This window comes from Odocoileus virginianus, chromosome 32 (assembly GCF_023699985.2).
Source record: "Odocoileus virginianus isolate 20LAN1187 ecotype Illinois chromosome 32, Ovbor_1.2, whole genome shotgun sequence".
NCBI lineage: Eukaryota > Metazoa > Chordata > Mammalia > Artiodactyla > Cervidae > Odocoileus > Odocoileus virginianus.
In genome coordinates this window covers 9983344-10003141 of record NC_069705.1, presented here as the reverse complement: position 1 = coordinate 10003141, position 19798 = coordinate 9983344, and the positions used below count along the sequence as shown (strand labels likewise).

At 43.7% G+C, this 19798-nt stretch overlaps 1 non-coding gene across 1 annotated transcript; it reads left to right on the top strand.

Annotated features, from left to right (window-relative positions):
• Positions 1–13365: 13365 nt before the first annotated feature.
• On the top strand, positions 13366–13470 carry LOC139032676 (U6 spliceosomal RNA). Its single transcript, XR_011485255.1, has one exon. It is a non-coding gene; the product is annotated as a U6 spliceosomal RNA (small nuclear RNA).
• Positions 13471–19798: the final 6328 nt, after the last annotated feature.

Genomic DNA, 19798 nt, shown 5'->3' with positions numbered 1-19798 from the left:
AAGCAAAGAAAAAAAAATCCCTTGGTTTTTCTTTCAAGTAAAATAGTTTCCAGAGTACATGTGTTTTAATTTTTACCCAAAAAGATTCCAATTACAATTGATCAAGAAATTAACTTGTGACATGTGACACCCTCATTTTTAAAATCTTGTTTTCTCACATTTCTAAAAAGTAAGCAAAATAAATATGAATATATATATATGTATATATATATATACACCAAATATTTTGACACATTAGGAGATGAAATTAGGGACATTTTCCTGCTTTTTCTTAAACTCTAGACTGTTCTCTACTGAAGTTTGGACCAGGTAGTAATAAGGAATTGATAGCAATAAGTGGCACTTAATGTCAGATCCAAAGGTTCTGAGATGCTCTTTTCAGTGATCTAAGGTGCTCCAGACGTCACAAGGAAAAAAGCTATCCTTAAGATTCAAGCATTTCCTCGTTACTGAATCTCACCAGGGCAATCTAGAGAGCACTGTTTGCAGCTCCCCTGTCAAGAAGAGTAAGTGAAGAAAGTAGCAGAACCCAGCCACAGGCCTGATTCTTTAACCCACCCTTGTACTGACACCCTTCTCCTTGAGACAGCATCTCCTCTCAAAGAAGACAGTCTTGTCCCCTTGAATCTATACTTGCTTCATGAATTGTTTTGACTAGTAACATGCAAAAGGAATGACAGTGCCATTTCTGAAGCTGAGTCTGAGGAGGCATTTTGTTGCCCATTTGTTCCCTTACTGAGAACACTGCCCTGGGGGCATCCCTGGCCTGGCCTGCTGGGTGATGAGAGACATGGACACCTGCGCTCAGTACCAGCAGAGCCATCCAAGTGACCCCACATGAGAGCAGTGAATGATTAATGCTATTGATACATTCCTCTGATGGTTCTTTCCTTTTCTTTTTTTTTTTTAATTATAGTATAGTTGATTTACAGTATGTGTTCGTTTCAGGTGTACCGCAAAGTGATTCTGTCTATTCTTTTTCAGATTCCTTTCCCATTTAGGTTATAGAAGAATGTTGAGCAGAGTTCCCTGTGATATGCAGTAGGTCCCTGTTGCTCATCTATTTGACATATAGTAGTGTGTATCTGTTAACTCCAAACTCCAATTTCTCCCTTCCCCTTCCCCCCTTAGTAACCCTAAGTTTGCGTCTCTGCATCTCTGTTTCTGTCTTGCACTGATGCTTCGCGGTGGCTTCCCAGCACTGTTAAAGCAATAGACGACCAATGCAGGGCAGCAGTTTCCAGACTGAAGATGTGGAGTTCTGATTAATTCTTCACGGAGCTCTTGATGCTTTCTGGAAATAAACAAGAAGTCCTTGAGGTGACAAGCTTGCTTAGCCCAAGCACCTCCCTTGAGACATTCATCTACTGAGTTGATTTGACCTGGGAGCAAAGGTTTCAGCTCTCTGTTTGGTAGCAGCAGTATGCAAATGTAGCTGTGTCTATCCGAACCTGACAGATAGGTGTCTAGAAGTTTTCAAGTTAACACTCAGGCAGGACATCCTTGTATCAGCATCCTCAAAATTCCAGCAAAGAGCTTACTCACCTTAGAGATTAAAAGTGGCTTAATATTGGCCACTGTCTTGCTTGAATTCGCCATCACATTCCCCTATAGAATATATTTTGGCGATGTAAACACAGACTTAAACTTTCTGTCCATTTGTTTTATTGCCAAGCCGTTATATATGGTATATTGAGCGAATCAGTGTGCTATCCTTTCCATTGTTCTCTGGCTTTACCTTCCTTCTACTTTCCCTTACTAGAAGAAACAATGGAACTTTGTGGAGGTTGCAGAGGTTTTGAATCTGAGGACAGCCTTTTACCTCTGAAGAGAAGGGGAGTCTGATAGAAAGCAAGGGCTACTTCTGATTCATTCACAGGAGTTTTCCCTCTGGATCTTATTGTTTGCCCAGTGACTGGAGTCTCTGCAGCTCTTCAGAGCCCACTGTGAGATGACTTGCTTCAGCTGCTCCGCTCTTTTCAAATATTTTCCAAGGACAAACACCGTCCCTCAGCTGCAATGATTGTCTTGTCTGGGGATTGTATTCTGATTAATTTAGCTTCTTTATTGCCTCAGTGAATAACAAATTTGTCATGATTAAAAAAAATCTCCTGGGCATTTGCATAAGAGAAGTTCTGCTGGGCAACCTTTAGAACGTGGCAGAGAGCTGAGAGTCAAGGGGAAAAATGGAAAGAATGCCAGCTACTTCCGGATGCATGCTCATTGATCAGGCATAATTTCAGGAACTTTGCAGAAATGTCGGTGATCACGGCTCTGCACTGAGGTGCCTCCTCCATCCTGCTCAACACTCGAAAGCATGCAATAAGCACCTGCAGCCAGAAGGGGGCGGGAGCGCCACGGCCATAACCCGCAATCTCTACTCCAGTTGCTGGGACGAGTCCACTCCAGCTATTCTTCAAGTCAGCTGGTTCTGAACTGGCCACAAGGCTGTCTTTTCCCACCATGTTTGCCTTCATCGTCTCTTCTTCTTACAGTGTATGCGGTTGAGTCTATCTGCCTGGATTAGAACCCTGGCTGCCCCGCTCTCTAGCTTGGTCATCTCTTTGTGCCTCCGTCTGTCTCATCTGAGAAATGGGAACAGAGTAACTATGAGGAGCTTGTGAGGAGGATTGAGTTAACCTACCGAATGCATTTAGAACAGTGCCTGGCACCTAGTAAGTACTTGATGGATACTAGCTGCTAGAGGACAGAAGGGGTTTGCCCTTCACCTTCCAAACCCCCAAGTCTGATGCAAAGATAAATTCATCTGGCCTTAGGTTCTGCAAGCTAGTTTCTCATTCTTTAAAACTCATCTCAAAAACGCAATCTCACTTCTGGCATTTCTGCCAAAAATGCTTACGCTAAATCTAATAATGAGAAAGCATCAGACAAAACCAACTTGAGCAACATTCTACTAAATAACTAGACTATGCACTTCAAAAATGACAAGGTCAGGAAAGACAGAGAAACCAGGTTAGACTGCAGGGAACTGAACACCTTCCACAACTGCGTGCAGTACCCGAGCCGGGAAGGTCTTTTGCTGTAAAGTACACACCGGGACAGTTGGCGAAACTTGAGTAAGATTTGTGATAAGATAGTATTAGAATAGTGTTAATTTTCTAATTTTGCTAATTGTAGGCTCTAGAAGACAGAACACACATTCTAGTACTTAAGAGTAACGGGGACATGTTCTTTGCAAGTTACACTTAAATTGTTTAAACAATGTGTATCTGATATAACTATTAATGTGTTAACTTAGAAAAACCCCTCATGACCACTGCTTAGATGATTGTGTATGACTTTCTAAACCTTGCAAGGATGAGTGCTCTTATGAGGACTCACCATTGCTGTTTCTGGATGCCACAGAACTAATCTGTACTTTCTGGAGTGTGTCCACCCTAATATAACAAAATATAAATTTCTTGTTTACTAAAAAATTTAAAAATGAGTATCTGTTTATAAACATATTTATCACATATATGAGAAAGCATATTTTGATATTATTAAACAATATTTGTTGTTTAATTGCTCAGTTGTGTCCAACTCTTTGCAACCCCAAGGACTGCAGCACGTCAGGCTTTCCTGTCCATCACCAACTCCCAAAGCTTGTCCATTGAGTCGGTGATGCCATCCCACTATCTCATTCTCTGTCATCCCCTTCTCCTCCTGCCTTCAATCTTTCCCAGACTCAGGGTCTTTTTCAATGAGTCAGTTCTTCACATCAGGATTGGACTCTGTCTAGGTATTTTATTCAAGGGATTTCCACTTGTATGTCCTCAAGGCTAAATGTTTTGTATTAAAAGAAATATTTATTTGTTACAACAAAGTCCCTGGATGCAAACCGTGATTTCATCTGGTATGCAACTGACCCAACAGCAATCTGATCTGAAATTGGAGGCAGAACTGACCGTAAGAGCATTAAGGAGAAACTCTGTGTATGTGTGTGTATTTCCTACTTGTTTCCTTTTTTATGGATACTGTTGGAATTTTGTTAAGGTCTGGTTTGCCTGTATGCAATGAGTATATGTTGGAATGTAATGTTGTAAAGATGCCCCTCTTCCTTTGCTTGTCATCTCCATGTTAATTTGCTCTCATTAGAGGGTGTGCATTGTGGTCATCACTTCACACTATTTTTATCTGATGCTAACTTCCAAGCTAGATATTTTGCCATTTGACCAAGATAACAATGCAACAGGAAATCAGTATAGCTTTCATATTTCCTAGAAGCCACACAAGACTATCTAGAAAAATTTCAAGTGTGTGTACACGACTCAAGGGGAAGAACTCAGGTACAGATGGTGAGAAATTTCTAACCAAGCCAGGTTTCCTACTGACTTTCTTTATAACCTGGTGGAGTGAAGCTATAGCATACATTGTCTTTAGTTTAGAAGTGAATCTCTGTGAGGACGAAAAATTGTGTGAGGAGGATCTGGTCAGTATGAATAGATGAGGAAAAAGTGTAACTCCCTTGGCCTCAAAAATAACTCCCTCACACATTCTACCAAATCAGACATGCATGGAATAATAGATTCTTCTGAAAGCTGCTAGGAAAGTTAAGCCTCCTACCACGTGTACTTTAAACTGGACTGTTTTAGTCAGGCACTTGACAGCTTGTCCTCTAACATGTGACTGAGAAGATGGACTAGTTAGTGATCTTGTTTTGAAAGAAACTGGAGAAGGAGGAGAAAGGGGCAATTACAAGCAAGAGCTATTTTGGAAAAGGTGCTGACCAGGAGGAAAGTGCTGAAGTGAGATGCTTGGGATAGCTGCACACAGGGTCCTGGTTCTTGGAAGCTGAGCGTCAGAGACAGGGAGAGGAGTGGAAGTGGCCATGGTTCCAGAGAGGGAAGGGTGAAGTAGCTGAAACTGACACAGTGATGGCAAGAATCCTTCTTATATCCTGTTGAGAATCAAGTCATGGTCATGCAGCTCTCTACCTCAAAGAATTACTTGACTTGTTTCCTCCCAAAGAATAAACTGTCTTATGCATCAATGATTATCTTAGAGTAGAGTGTCCCCATGTTAGTGTTCAATAAACACTCAGCTACTTAAAGCTATAATGCTCTTGATGCCTTTACCATATCTACTGATGACTGTCCAGGACCTTACCACCTGGAACTTGATTTCTATCAAAGTTTGCAAAGTCCTTGGCCAAAAATAACTTCAACTGAACTTTAAAAATAAAATAGACACATTCTAGAGCAACCAACCAAGTAATTCTGCTATGTGAACCATCAGGCTAAATGGCTCATTTATCTAAATGGCATTCAATCTCACGTGGGCATTCAAGAGTTTTAAAACAGACCACAGTGATTTCTCCAAACCCTAAAAATCCCAGAAAACAGGAGCAGCAGGCAGAAAGATTTCATCCTTGTCAAAATCAGTCTTGACTTCTGTGCATCACCAAGGTTGTGTGTCAATGTCACATTCTTGTTCACTCAGGCAGATGTGTCTGGGTCACTAGCCCATCGTTCTAGATATAAAACCAAGAGCTGGAGAGTAGTAAAGGTCAGAGCTCCAAAGAGGAAGAAAGAAGCCAAGAAGTGGTGACAAAGAGGTCAGCAATCATAAGGAAACTGATCTTGCCGAGGGTGTTGTGGGGAGGGAGAGAATGGGAGACCATCCCTAGGAACTGAGTAGTAGGTCACAGCAGGGAGCACATTTTTGCAGCTTTCCTAGTTATTTGTCATCTGCTTCTAGATCTTCCCTGAGAAACTCCCAGAATAACTTCTTAGAGGAAATATACTCCTTTTTTGGGGGGTGGGGGGTGAACAAAAGTTTAATTCAGGTGGATGAATAGATTTATAGGCCAGTCTGATCCATCTCAGCTGCCGCTGCCTGTATTCACATTCTCATTGTCTCTCCTCTGCAAATTACAGTCATCCTGTGACTACTGTGGTGTTGGAGAAGACTCTTGAGAGTCCCTTGGACTGCAAAGAGATCCAACCAGTTCATCCTAAAGGAAATCAGTCCTGAATATCCATTGGAAGGTCTGATGCTGAAGCTGAAGCTCAGATACTTTGGCCACCTAATGGAAGAACTGACTCCTTGGAAAAGACCCTGATGCTGGAAAAGATTGAAGGCAGGAGGAGAAGGGGATGACAGAGGATAAGATGGTAGGATGCCATCACTGACTCAATGAACATGCGTTCGAGTAAACTCTGGGAGTTGGCGATGGACAGGGAGGCCTGGTGTGCTGCACTGCATGGGGAGGCAAAGAGTCGGACGGACTGAGTGATAGAACTGAACTGTCACTACTGCTGTTGCTTGCTGTTGTTGTTGTCTCCTGCCTCACCCCAAGCCTTCAAAGTCACTCCTTACTCTGTTGCAGGGAAACATTTTCCAAACTGCAAGTATTACTTGGCAGCCCTGCTTCAAAACTTTCTGTGACTTTCCAATTTCTGTGGAATAAACCTCAAAGTTTGTAGCATGAAGAACCTCCATATTCTATTCCTCCAACCTTCTCTTTCGTGACTTCCCTTTATTAATTCTAGCTTCACACAGTTTTTACAATTTCTATCTCCAGTCTTTATATTGTTTGACCTACCGGGCCCCTGCCAGCAAGCGCTCATTGTGTGTCCGCCCAGCTTCCAAGGCCTGCAGGCCTCTCCCTCTAAGCACGCGGGCTACTCTGCGTGAACGGAAAACGCAGTTCCCTGCACACTCAAGCCCCAGGAGCTCAGCCTCCTCAGAACCAACCAGGTCGGATTGTCCAGCAGGCCTGGCTACGTGGGACCAGCAGATCCTGCTTCTCCCGACGGCGTGGCAGCCGCTGACTGGCGCGGCCGCACACACGTCGAGGCAGCAGCGACTGTGATCCGGAGGCCACACGGACCGGAGGAACACGCGCGCTCACGGCGGCCGTCACAATGCCGGCAGGCAGCGGCCTGCGGTAGTGGCTGGTCCGGGGGCCGTCCGGCGCTCATCCCTTAGATGTGGGTCTGGCCCGCGTGACGTGGCAGCAGCCCGCGGCACCAGCTCCTCCTGGAAGAATAAGCAGCGCCTGTCCTCGCAGGAGGGCATCTCCACCTGTGAGGTGCCCTCCTCTCAGGCCTCGGCTCCCCGCAGCGGTCGGAGCGCGTCCAGGAGAACGCACCTCTGCGCGGCGCCCTGGTGCACGCCGCCCCTCCTGCCGCTTGTCCGTCAGGGGCGACGCGGCCGCCAGCACCACCGAGCGGCAGCAGCAGACGACCGTCGCCGCACGGTCAGGTCAGCGACGTCCGCGTCAGCAGCGACACGGACGACGAGGAGGAGCAGAAGCGCGCGCGCCCAGGTGAGGCCGCACCGCCTTCCTTCCGAAGCCCGGAGGAGCCGAGCGGGGGCCGCGTGCGTTTCTGGCCCAGAGACGGTCGTCGCTGGGCCTGCACCCTTCTTGTCATCCGAAGCGGCCATCCCTCGCTCCTGGCCCCTGAATGCTGGCCTGGCCGTGCCCTGTAGCCCTAAAGTGATTTCAGTGGAATGTCAAAAAGATTTGGGTTTCGTTGGTGGCTCGGTTGGTGAAGAATCCGCCTGCAATGCAGCCAGGAGACACGGGTTCGATCCCTGGACCGGGAAGATCCTCTGGAGAAGGGGTAGGCTAATTAACTCCAGTACTCTCCCCTGGAGAATTCCATGGACAGAGGAGCCTGGCAGGCTGTAGTTCATGGCGTCATAGTCGGACACCCGAGTGAGTAGCACTTCATTTGACAAGCTGCTGCTCCACTGTGTAAAGGCAAAATCAAGTGTTTTCTCATCTTTGGAGGCCTCCTCCTCATTGCTCCACCTCCAAACACCAAAAGATCACATTGAGTGTATTCATGGATGTTGCCAGTTTTTCGGGTAAACACATTTATGTAGTATACACCTACTGTAGGCATGCATACTTATCTCCTGTACTGGATTTTGGCCTTCTTCGAGGTTGATACCTAATGCATTTATTTTTGTAGATCTAGGATAAGGCGCAGAATAAGTGCTTAACCGTTGTCTACTGCATGAATGAAGTTCTCACGCTTAAACCCCAATATTTAATCAGTTACTCAATAAGTAAAACTGAAGATAGTTTATCAGGAGTCAGCTCAGTACTAGGCTAGGTCACCTGTCAAGATGGAAAGTGAGACAGGCACTGGTTGGAGAGGAGGTTTGGGGCCAGTGCAGATGTCAGTTCATTTTGTAAGGAAGGTAAATACAAACAAACAGTAACTGCTGGGAGGGTAGTTATTACTGGACAGGGGAAATAAACAAGATATTTTGGGAAAACAGGTCAAGTGATATGAATGGAAAATGTATCATGTTAGATATGTGCCTATTTTGGAATAGGAATGAAATGTACTGAAATAGCCATAACTGGATGAACATGAACTGGTCAGTGAGAGAATTCATGTTGCGGTTGGTAGGGGACTGTTGTAGGTATGGTGATGGCAGGGGGTCTATGGCTCTGAGAGACTGTCAGCTGTATTAAGAGGGAGAGGGAGGCAGAGGTGGCGTCTGGGGGCATTTTGTGCAGAGAACAAAGGCTATGATCATATTTTTCACTGTGCCGGGACTCTCCTCCCTCGATCTGAGGAAGCTTCCCACTCCACACGGCAAAGCCTCAGTTATGATGAGCAATAAACATTCATGAATTTTCTATTTATTGGTGCTGTAGCAGCTGCTACAGTCAGAGGCTCACAGCTTGGTATCTCCGCTGTATACAACTTTCTGACCCAGTGTGTAGCTCTTATGAAAAATATTTCATAATGAAAATACACAAGAATAGGGAGATTGTACCCTTGTCCCTATGACCTACTTTTAACAAAATGTATGTTTTGGGTCCTTTTTGATGGATATATTTTAGAGCAAATTCTAGACTCGTAGTGCCTCACACATCTGTACATCAGGACATCAGCATGTATCTCTGTCTGATAAGGATATTAAAAATAATATAACCACCAAGCCATTATCACATCCAAGGTTGCTTTTAAAATGCTTAAGGGACTGGCTCCCTCCTTTCCACCTCATCTCACTCCTCTACCAGGGGGTACATACTGTTATTCCCAATTATGCCTGAAGCTGTTGTCTTTCTGGGAGAAGGACCAGTCACGTTACCCACTTTCCTTGTGCCAGCAGAGTCTTATATTTGCAAAATACCATCTACGAAGAATGAAATTTACTGTCCCTTGCCATTGTTCAGCTCACACCTGATATTTTAAAGAGACGAGAGATGTGTCTGGTCTGAAATGCATGTAGCGTTATTTCAAGTCTCATCCCTACCTATTATGTCAAAAGGATTCACTTTAAAAAATCCTAGCTTGAGAGTTCTCAGAGACACACAAGCAAGGCAGGTATGCCAAGTGTTTATAGATGCATATGGAGTTGCCTGTTATGCCTTTCATTTTGCTGGGGAAATAAACTCATTCATGTATACACACTATGTATATAAAATAGATAACTAAAAAGGATCTGCTGTATAGCACTGGGAACTCTACTCAGTACTCTGTAAAGACCTATATTGGAAAAAAACCTAAAAAGTGGGTATATGTATATATGTAACTGATTCACTTTGATGTACACCTGAAGTTAACATTATAAATAAGCTATACTCCAATAAAAATTAAAAAAATACTTTGTTGCTGAAAAATAATAACTATCCTCTGGAAAAAAAGAAGAAGCTCCCTAGTGACTTCCAAGATGGTTTGAGATAGCAGCATTCATGACAACCATCTACCTAGTTTCTGGTCTTTGTCCTTCTTTTTGCTGCCAGAGAAGGTCAAAGCCATGTGTATGGAGTAGGATTCATCAACAGAGTGGATATAAGAAACTGTGGCCCTCAAGTAAACTATTCATATATGTAAAGACCTAACTGTTCAACTCAGCAGTGGCCACAGGACTGGAAAAGTTCAGTTTTCATTCCAATCCCAAAGAAAGGCAATGCGAAAGAATGCTCAAACTACCGCACAATTGCACTCATCTCACACGCTAGTAAAGTAATGCTCAAAATTCTCCAAGCCAGGCTTCAGCAATTCGTGAAGCATGAACTTTCAAATGTTCAATCTGGTTTTAGAAAAGGCAGAAGAACCAGAGATCAAATGGCCAACATCCACTGGATCATCGAAAAAGCAAGAGAGTTCCAGAAAAACATGTATTTCTGCTTTATTGACTATGCCAAAGCCTTTGACTCTGTGGATCACAATAAACTGGAAAATTCTGAAAGAGATGGGAATACCAGACCACCTGATCTGCCTCTTGAGAAATCTGTAGGCAAATCAGGAAGAAACAGTTAGAACTGGACATGGAACAACAAACTGGTTCCAAATAGGAAAAGGAGTACGTCAAGGGTGTATATTGTCACCCTGCTTATTTAGCTTATATGCAGAGTGCATCTTGGGAAATGTTGGGCTGGATGAAGCATGAACTAGAATCAAGATTGCTGGGAGAAATATCAATAACCTCAGATATGCAGATGACACCACCCTTATGGCAGAAAGTGAAGAACTAAAGAGCCTCTTGATGGAAGTGGAAGAAGAGAGTGAAAATGTTTGCTTAAAGCTCAACATTCAGAAAAGAAAGATCATGGCATTCGGTCCCATTACTTCATAGCAAATAGATGTGAAAACAGTGGCTGTCTTTATTTTTTGGGTCTCCAAAATCACTGCAGATGGTGACTGCAGCCATGAAATTCAAAGATGCTTGCTCCTTGGAAGGAAAGTTATGACCAGCCTGAAACAGCATATTAAAAAGCAAGAGATATCACTTTGCCAACAAAGGTCTGTCTAGTTAAGACTATGTTTTTTTCCAGTAGTCATTTTTGGATGTGAGGGTTGGACTATAAAGAAAGCTGAGCACCAAAGAATTGATGCTTTTGAACTGTGGTATTGAAGAAGACTCTTGAGAGTCCTTTGGACAGCAAGGAGATCCAACTAGTCCATCCTAAAGGAGATCAGTCCTAAATTTTCATTGGAAGGACTGATGTTGAAGCTGAAGTTCCAATACTTTGGCCACCTGATGCAAAGAGCTGACTCATTTGAAAAGACCTTGATGCTGGTAAAGATTGAAGGTGAGAGGAGAAGGGGACGACAGAGGATGAGATGGTTGGATGGCATTACCAACTCAATGGACATGAGTTTGGGTAAACTCTGGGAGTTGGTGATGGACAGGGAGCCATGATGTGCTGCAGTCCATGGGGTCGCAAAGAGTCAGACATGACTGAGCGACTGAACTGAACTGAACTGAACTATCCATAAGGCATTGATTGGAGTTAAGGGTCCAAAGTTAGAGGTGTTCATGCTGTAGGCATTAAGAAGAGTGAGGGGTTCTTCTAACTGGAAATTTTCCTAGGTTTTTGGAGGGAGTGACATTTCACCTGGACGTTGACTGTTGGTCACAATGATGGTTTGAGAGAAAGGAGGGGTGTTTGGGAGTGTAGTGGTGGTGGGAGGAGAACAGGACGAGTGAAGTGTCAGCAGGTGAAAAAAGAGTCCAGGCACTGGGATGTGTGTGTGACCTAACATTTCAGTCTTTTGTGATGACCTTCATGTCACCACCTTTCTGCCTGATGTAAGGTCAAGTGGGTTGGACAGTTTCACATGGTGACACCGCCTCATCTCAGGTGTCTACTAGGAGGTCTCTCTGCTGTTTTTTTTTTTTTTTTTTTTCGCCTTCTTTGATGCCCAGAAAGTCTGTTCAGCATAGCAAAGATGGTCCACAAGTGTTGGAGGGTCATTGTCTGTGGAAGCAGCCCACAGCTAAGGGAATATGAGGATCAGTATGAATGTCCCAGAATCATCACAGGGACAGTTCTGAGCTGCATTCTATGTGGTTTCTCAGGCAGCCTCCCGTGGGACTGAACCACAGTGATCCACGGTGGTAACCAGCTCAACCATGCCTCTCTGCATTGGTGTTCACTCCTTCCACCACCCGCTTCTTCTCCTCCCTGAGAGTGGTCTCGACAACAAACTCCCTGCACCCAAATTCTTGTTGGAGAGTTCCAAAATCAGACAACCAGACTTGCAGAAATGAAGCAGTATTCCAGAGACATACATCCAAAGTGGATGAAACCTCGTTACAGTTTCTTCCTAGTTAGAAAGAATTATCCCTCCTTTTCTATTTGCTTTTTCCTTGCATTCTCCTCACTGTTATTTCAGAAAAATGGAACTGTAAACCATACATTTAGATTACAATTACATGGAACTAGGCACGGCCTGTCAGAGAAGGCAATGGCAACCCACTCCAGTCCTCTTGCCTGGAAAATCCCATGGACAGAGAAGCCTGGTGGGCTGCAGTCCATGGGGTCGCAAAGAGTTGGACACGACTGAGCGACTTCACTTTCACTTTTCACTTTCATGCATTGGAGAAGGAAATGGCAGCCCACTCCAGTGTTCTTGCCTGGAGAATCCCAGGGACGGGGGAGCCTGGTGGGCTGCCGTCTGTGGGGTCGCACAGTCAGACACGACTGAAGCGACGCAGCAGCAGCAGCGGCAGCGTGGCCTGTAGTCTGTAGCCTTCAAGGAGCTGAGCTTGAGGGTTCTGTCCCAGTGTCTCTCCTCCTTTCAGTAAGTGACAGTCCGTTCTTCCTGACTACAGCTGTCCAGGGCATCTCAGGCTTTCCTTTTTTTCCCCACACCTGTGCATCAGAAAATCTGTCAGCTCCACCTTCTTGATACATGCAAAGGCTGGCAATCCTCAGCACCTTCGCTATTACTGTTCTGGGTTAAGCCTGGGCTCCCCACTCGGGTTGTTCCAAGACCACCTTGCTCTCATGGTTCTTCCCTTAGTTCTCTGTGATCTCTCCTCAGCAAAATAACCAGAGTGATTCTATTAAAATATAGGTGAGATTATGTCTTTCCAGTCCTCAGCAATTTTTTGTGGTTTCCCATCCTACTTTGAATGAAAGCTCTCATTGTTACAGTGACAGAGTAAAGCCAGGTTTTCCATGACCTTTCTATCTTTCTCCTTCTGTAACCTTTTTAATTACTGCTCACCCCCTTGCTTATTTGACTCTATCTACTGGCCTCATTGCTACCCCTTGGACAGGCCAGCATGAGCTCTCATGGAGAGCTTTGCCCTGGTAACCCACATGGCGCACTCCCCACCTCCTCAGCTGTCTGTTCACCTATTATTTTCTCATCAGTCCTTCCCTGTCTAAAACTGCACCCCCATCTGACACTTCCTTTCCCCTTCCCCTCCTTTGTTGTTCCTTTTTGAACTTCTCACCATCTACTGAGTATTTATTTTATTCATTTAAGACTTTCTAAACTTATTTCCATTCTAGGAGGCAAGTCTCATGAAAGAAAGTGGTTTTTTCCTTGGGTTTTGGGGTGAGGGTCTCTTTTGTTCATTGTTTCCTTTCCAGCCTTAAGCAGCATACACACACACACACTGATGGATGGTGGGGGAACAGTGGATTTGCTGGTGCTCACTCACTTCGGCAGCATGTACACTAAAACTGGAATGATACACAGAAGATTAGAATGGCCCTTACACTAGGATGACATGCAAAAAATGTCCCATGTTTTATAGCTGATTCACACTGTTGTACCGCAGAGACTAACACAGCACTGTAAAGCAATTATATTCAAATTAAAAAAATAAAAGATAAATTTACTGACTATCTGATAAACCTGCGGATAGTTAATAAATGTGCCCCCAAGTATTTAGTAAATGCCAAAAATATGTGTGTAAATATGGATGCCTAACATAAACAAAAATGAAAAAGAGGTATATGACTTGATTTAACCTCTCTGAGGCTTTTTTTTTTCTTTAGCTGAAAATAGGTATCCTATTTTCCTATATCAAACTCATGGGAGTAAATCAGATAATGCATTTTAAAATCTTAAGAGAGAAAAGAACCTAAGTAGATGGTAGGAATAACTGTTTATCAGAACTTGTGTCTTGATTTTTAGTTCAAGGTCTTGAGATTTATATCTTAAGCCACAAGAGAACTTTTTTAGAGGTTTTAAAGTGATGTTTACGATAATGAGATTCGCTTCTTTTGCAATTCATTTTTCTGCAAAAAGCAGGTGGGAATGAATCCCTTGGCACCTCTGACTTGTTGAAAGTGTGTTGTGGAGTTTCTCAACTAGACCACAGGGACCATCAGAGCAGATATCAAGTTATCTTGCCACTTGCAACATTCCCAGCAACACACCTGGTAAAGAGTACACTCTCAGTGAGTCTGTACTGAGTGAACAGATAGGTAATGTCAAGTTCTCCCTTCATTTAAGATGTCCCATTCTCGGAGATGCAAGCTCACTATATGTAGGATGGGTAAACAACAAGATCCTACTGTGTAGCACAGGGAACTATATTCAGTATCCTCTGATAAACCACAATGGAAGGTATGAAAAAGAACAAACTGAATCACTGTTGTACACCAGAAATACAGCATTGTAAAGCAAGTATACATAGATTAAAACAACTAATAAGATGTCCCATTAGTGTGACTGAGATCTAGCAAGATCTATGATCCTCTTCTTTGCCCCCAGCAAGAGGCCACAAGTGTTGACCTCATCTTGTCCTCCTGACCCGCCTCCTCCCGGTCTTCGGTTTGGGCTGGTTTCTCCTTAGCATTTCCACTGAGCTGCTCACATCCATCCTCAGCACCCGACTGACCCAGCATCTGCTCTGTTCTCATCTGAATAGAGCGCTGGGAGAGAAAGGCAGGAACTGTACTGTTTCCACTGTCACAGGCTCACCTTTAGGGAGAGATCGTGTGGGCACCAGGAGGCAGAGTGAGCTGAGCAGAGGTATCTGGGTTGTTTGTGGGAGAGCTGCAGCAGCTATCGCAAGGGGAGAGACGCTGATACGGCACAGTGCCCTCCTGTTCTAAGATCAAAGGGCATCATCTACCATAATATCAAAAAACGAGGCGCTCTTTCCATGGGAACCTTTTTGCTTTTCAGAGAAAAATTGTTCTCATTTGTGGGTAGCATGGATGGTAGAAATGAAGAATTAGTCCAATTCTTAGTTCCATCTCTTAGTTCATATTTCATTAGTTTATCTCTTTGTTTCAGTGATTGCATCTAGCTTAGTTTCTTTTGTTTTCCTATCCTAGGATTGGAGCCTTTGTTAGTAAAATCGGCACAAAGTTATCTAAGCAGGTCAACATCTGCCAGTTCAGATCACTTGGCTTATTTTTTTCCCCTGGAGGTGTGAAGAGAGGGGTTGATGAGTGACTGTGGGAGAAGCTTTTAACCTATTAACAGTAAATTTTGGAGAAATGTGTCATAATTTTGTTGTTTTATTTCATTTACACAGTTTTACAAATAAAATGTGGTGTCTAGTAGGCAGATGGAAAAAAAGAAAATGTGACTTACTGCCTTGTCGCTATGCCTTTTTTTTTTAAGGACCTTAATCTTTACTCATTGTAGTTACTGGTTTAATGACAACATAAGTAGATTACCTAGGGTACGCTGACTGCATGAGCAACAGATCGCGAATATTTGCTGGTTCAAACAGGAGCTTACTTCCAGTTCACCTAATGGTCAAGGGATGGTTAATGGATCAACAGATTGTGCTTCTTCACTGTCACTTAGAGACTCAGGCTCAGAGAGGCTCTGTCTTATACAGGCTTCTAAGTCACTCTGGTTTTTCCTCTCATTTTCCCTTTTCAGTTGGTAGGGAAAAAGAACAATTTTGTTTTTCCAGTCTTTTGATGTGGACCATTTAAAAAATCTGCTGAATTTGTTACAGTATTGCTTCTGTTTTATGTTTTGTTTTATTTGACTGCCAATTGTGTGGAATCTTAGCTCCCTAACCAGGAATTGAACCCATGCTCCCTGCATCGGAAGGAGAAGTCTTAACCACTGGACTGCCAGGGATGTCCCAAGAGCAAATTTTTATGTGCTGAGTTTAGAAGTGGTATACTTGGTGTCTTCTTATATTCCAGTGACTAGAAGTCAGTTGCATGGTCATATCTACCTTGAGACGAGTCTGGGTAGTGTAGCTATTAGGTTCCTAGGAAAGAGAATTTGAGCCAAAGACTAAGTTCTAATGTTTTATTTGAGAAGTATAAGCCCAAGGCATCAGGAATGAGAACAAGGGGGTGAGGCAATGTGAGGTCACACGCTGACAGTTACTTCACCAAGAGCTGAAAGAGATGGTAGGTCACTGAGCAGGTCCACCTACTCTGGTGAGCTGTATGGTGAAATCATGATGCAGAACATTCTGTGGGAGTGAGGAAGGAAAGAGAATTTATCTGTCTGCCTCTCTCCCATCTCCTGCCTCTTACTGGCCAAAGTTGGCCCCACCGTTTTGCCCTTCAACACAATTGGTGTGCACCATTCAACACCTTCATTGGCTTCTCAGATGCCAAAGCAAATGCTCTTTGCTGTGGCATTTCATCTGAAGCTGAGTTGGAAAGGGGCAAGAGAAGACAGAGACTTGTGTGTGGCTAGTTGCCCTCAGGGAGCCAAGGCTCATGGGTCTGCACTGAGCAGGTGGTTTGTTATGGCAACTGTCTGCAGGAACAGTGAAGCCAATCCAGTCTGAAAAGTTCCACAAACATGTATTATAGTCTGCCCCTTGCACTGCTGGGATTCATTTATGTCCTCTAATTATATCTCGTTCACAAGCTAAACCGTGGGGACAGCATGGTATCCTTAGAATAAGAGGACATCACATCTCCTGGAAAGTGGAGGTGCAAAAGTCCACCTACTCACAGAGTCATCTTCAGGTTGCATCTTCCTGGAAGAGGTAAGAAGTATGGTGAAAGCACCTACAGTTCCCACTTCTGCTGCTGCTGCCCTGAGGCTCTGATGGGTATTTATCATCTCTCTCCTCCACTTCCTTTGTAGATCTCCCCCACACTCTGCAAGTATTCCACCGGTCTGCTTCCCTAGTGGGCTGACCCAGACCTTCATTCTAAGGATTCTAGGCCCTTTGTTGTCCTGATGCTTTTGCATTACAATTGGCCAGTGACAGTTATTACTGGGTATGTAAACACTAATAAATGCCTCATGAAGATCCCGTATTCATAGACATTGTGTAGAAACAACCCTAACTTCTCAGGGTCATCAAGGTCGATTATCTCAGCAGTAACTGACTTCTTTGATTGCCACTGTCATGAAGAGTTCGAACTATACCAGTGGTAGATACAGCTTCTACTTCAGTGGAAATGGCATTGCATCTCCTGGGCTAAGTGCTCCTCCTTTGGGAACTGGAAATTGCAGACCCACAGAGCCTAAGATTGTGGAAATGGAAGCACAAGCCCCACCAGTGGATTATTGTGTATGATGATGAGAGGGGACACTTCTATTTCTACCGTTTTGTTCTTGGACTTTTTGAGTTACTGGAGGCCTAACGTCATGTGTCAGGTGTTGGTATGGCACATATGCTGCCCCTGGGGGTCGGAGTCTCACCTCCTCACTGTGGTGTTCCTGAGCTGGCTCCTTGGCTGAGCCTTTAATAGATCATTCCACTGCTTTTTTGGTTGGATGCTTCTGAGCAATGAACTCATTTGTTAGAAACGCATGGATGATCTTAAAAATATATTTTAATCACCAACAAAATAAAAACACAGAATAGGGTGTGTCAGTAGTTTCATAAGCCTTAAGCTTTTATGTGAAGAATCTGAATACTCTTAGCAGAAAAATATACAGTATTTTATTATTGGCTAGAAACTTAAGGGGTCAAATAATTCAGCAGCTCCATTTTACAAATGAAAAATGGAAGCCCCAAAAGAAAGAATGACTTTATGGCAAAACAGCTTGTTAATGGATGGATCTTTGGCACATTCAAGTTTTTTGATTTCTAGGTTCCTGAAAATTCCATCATATCAAGTAATCTTTTGAACAAAAAGCAAGGTTCATCTTTTGGAAATTTAGAGTGAATTTTTAAATGCAAATCAGATAAGTTTCAAGATGACAATTGGCTTTGTTCATCTTTTGCCACGATGTATAGGAGAATTGTATTTTTTTGTTCCTGGAAGGAGTGCAATTTTTCACAGAGAAGCAGGGGAACCGTTCATCTTGAGGCAATAATTACTTCCCAGTCCTGCCAGGGCTTGTTCAAGCCTCATGTCCTCCAGCACGTATCCCCTAATTCTTTAGTTTATGGCAAGCTTGTCTCCTCCTTACTCCCACAGAAACTGTTGGTCATTTTTTTGTTTATTATTTTTACTGTAAACCAATTTTCACAAGATCACAATAAAATAAATGAAAAGAAAAAAGCTTATAAAATCCTGTCCTTTCAACAAATTATACCATTTTCCTTTTTAAAAATCACATTTACCTTTTACATGTGTCATTTGCCTTGCTGTTGTTTAGCCGCTAGGCCATGCTGGGCTCTTTTGTGGCCCCATGGACTGGAGTCCCTTAGGCTGCTCTGTCCGTGGCATTTCCCAGGCAAGAACACTGGAGTGGCTGCCTTTTCTTCTCCATGGGAGCTCCCGGACCCAGGGGTCGAAGCCATGTCTCCTGCATTGGCAGGCAGATTCTTTACCACTGAACCACCTGGGAAGCTTGTGTAATTTGCATATCCCTGGATTTTTTTGTCATCTTGGTGCAGACATGTACATATACATGTGTGTGTGTGTGTGTGTGTGTGTGTGTGTATTTATAGTCATTTCCCCACTTGACATCTATGCGTGGTCACTTTTACAAGTTGCCACATGATCTTTACAATTATTTTGAGTAGTGTTACCCACTACCTCTTGAATATATTTGAGAAATTTTACAGTTGACATGTCTAAGTGTAGACTTAGATTTTCCAGTCAGTGCCATGCAATTTTAGACAGAAAAAGTTCTGAGCCACTCTCTCTCATTTACTATCCCTTACTTCCATTCATTTACAAGTTGAGTCCTATTACTACCTAATATTTCTTTTTTATAAACCCTTTTGTTCAGTTTCGTCACTGGATGAGACTTCTTGAGGTTCACTTGTCCACTCACAGTAGGCTAGTACTGGCTACTATAATAGGTGGTTGCTGCTGCTGCTGCTAAGTCGCTTCAGTCGTGTCTGACTCTGTGCAACCCCATAGATGGCAGCCCACCAGGCTCCCCCATCCCTGGGATTCTCCAGGCAAGAACTCTGGAGTGGGTTGCCATTTCCTTCTCCAATGCATGAAAGTGAAAAGTGACAGTGAAGTCGCTCAGTCGTGTCTGGCTCTTAGAGACCCCATGGACTGCAGCCTACCAGGCTCCTCCGTCCATGGGGTTTTCTAGGCAAGAGTACTGGAGTGGGGTGCCATTGCCTTCTCTGATAATAGGTGGTTAGGGATAGGTTTTTGCAGTTAATCCTTCCTACAGACGCACACTTAGTCTTTCTAAAATGAAAATCTGATGCTATGACACCTCTGCTTAAAAACAGTTAGTGATTCTCCTTTGTCTGAGTGGAGGTTGTCAGTCCTTAAAACTGAAGTTATTTTACACAAAAATGTAGGTTTTTGGTTTCTCTTGTGAAACTGAATGTCTGGCCACAGTGGGTCTGCATCCCAGCCTGGCACCAGAAGGCTGAAGTGAATGGAGGCTCTTTCTGTAGATAAGGCAAGTACTCTGCAGTCCGACACGAGGCCCCCTACATCTGTGTTATTGATTTTAGCTCCCTGGCTGCTACACTTTGGGGTTTTAGAGCCTGTACTGTCCAGGCTAAAGCCTAAACTCTGTTGAATGCCACCCAAGTTTCTTCTTGCTGAGTTCTTTAGCCTGATCTTCCACTTACCAAGAGTTAGACAGTAGGTCCTCACATGGGCCTTGAAATGCCCTCCTCCTCACTCTCACATCTGAGGAAACTCCTTTTTAAAATTTTTATTGGCTTTTAATTGGAGGATGTTGCTGTGCAGTGCTGTGCTGGTTTCTGGCATGCAACAGCACGAATCAGCCATAAGTATGCATCTGTCCTTTCCCTC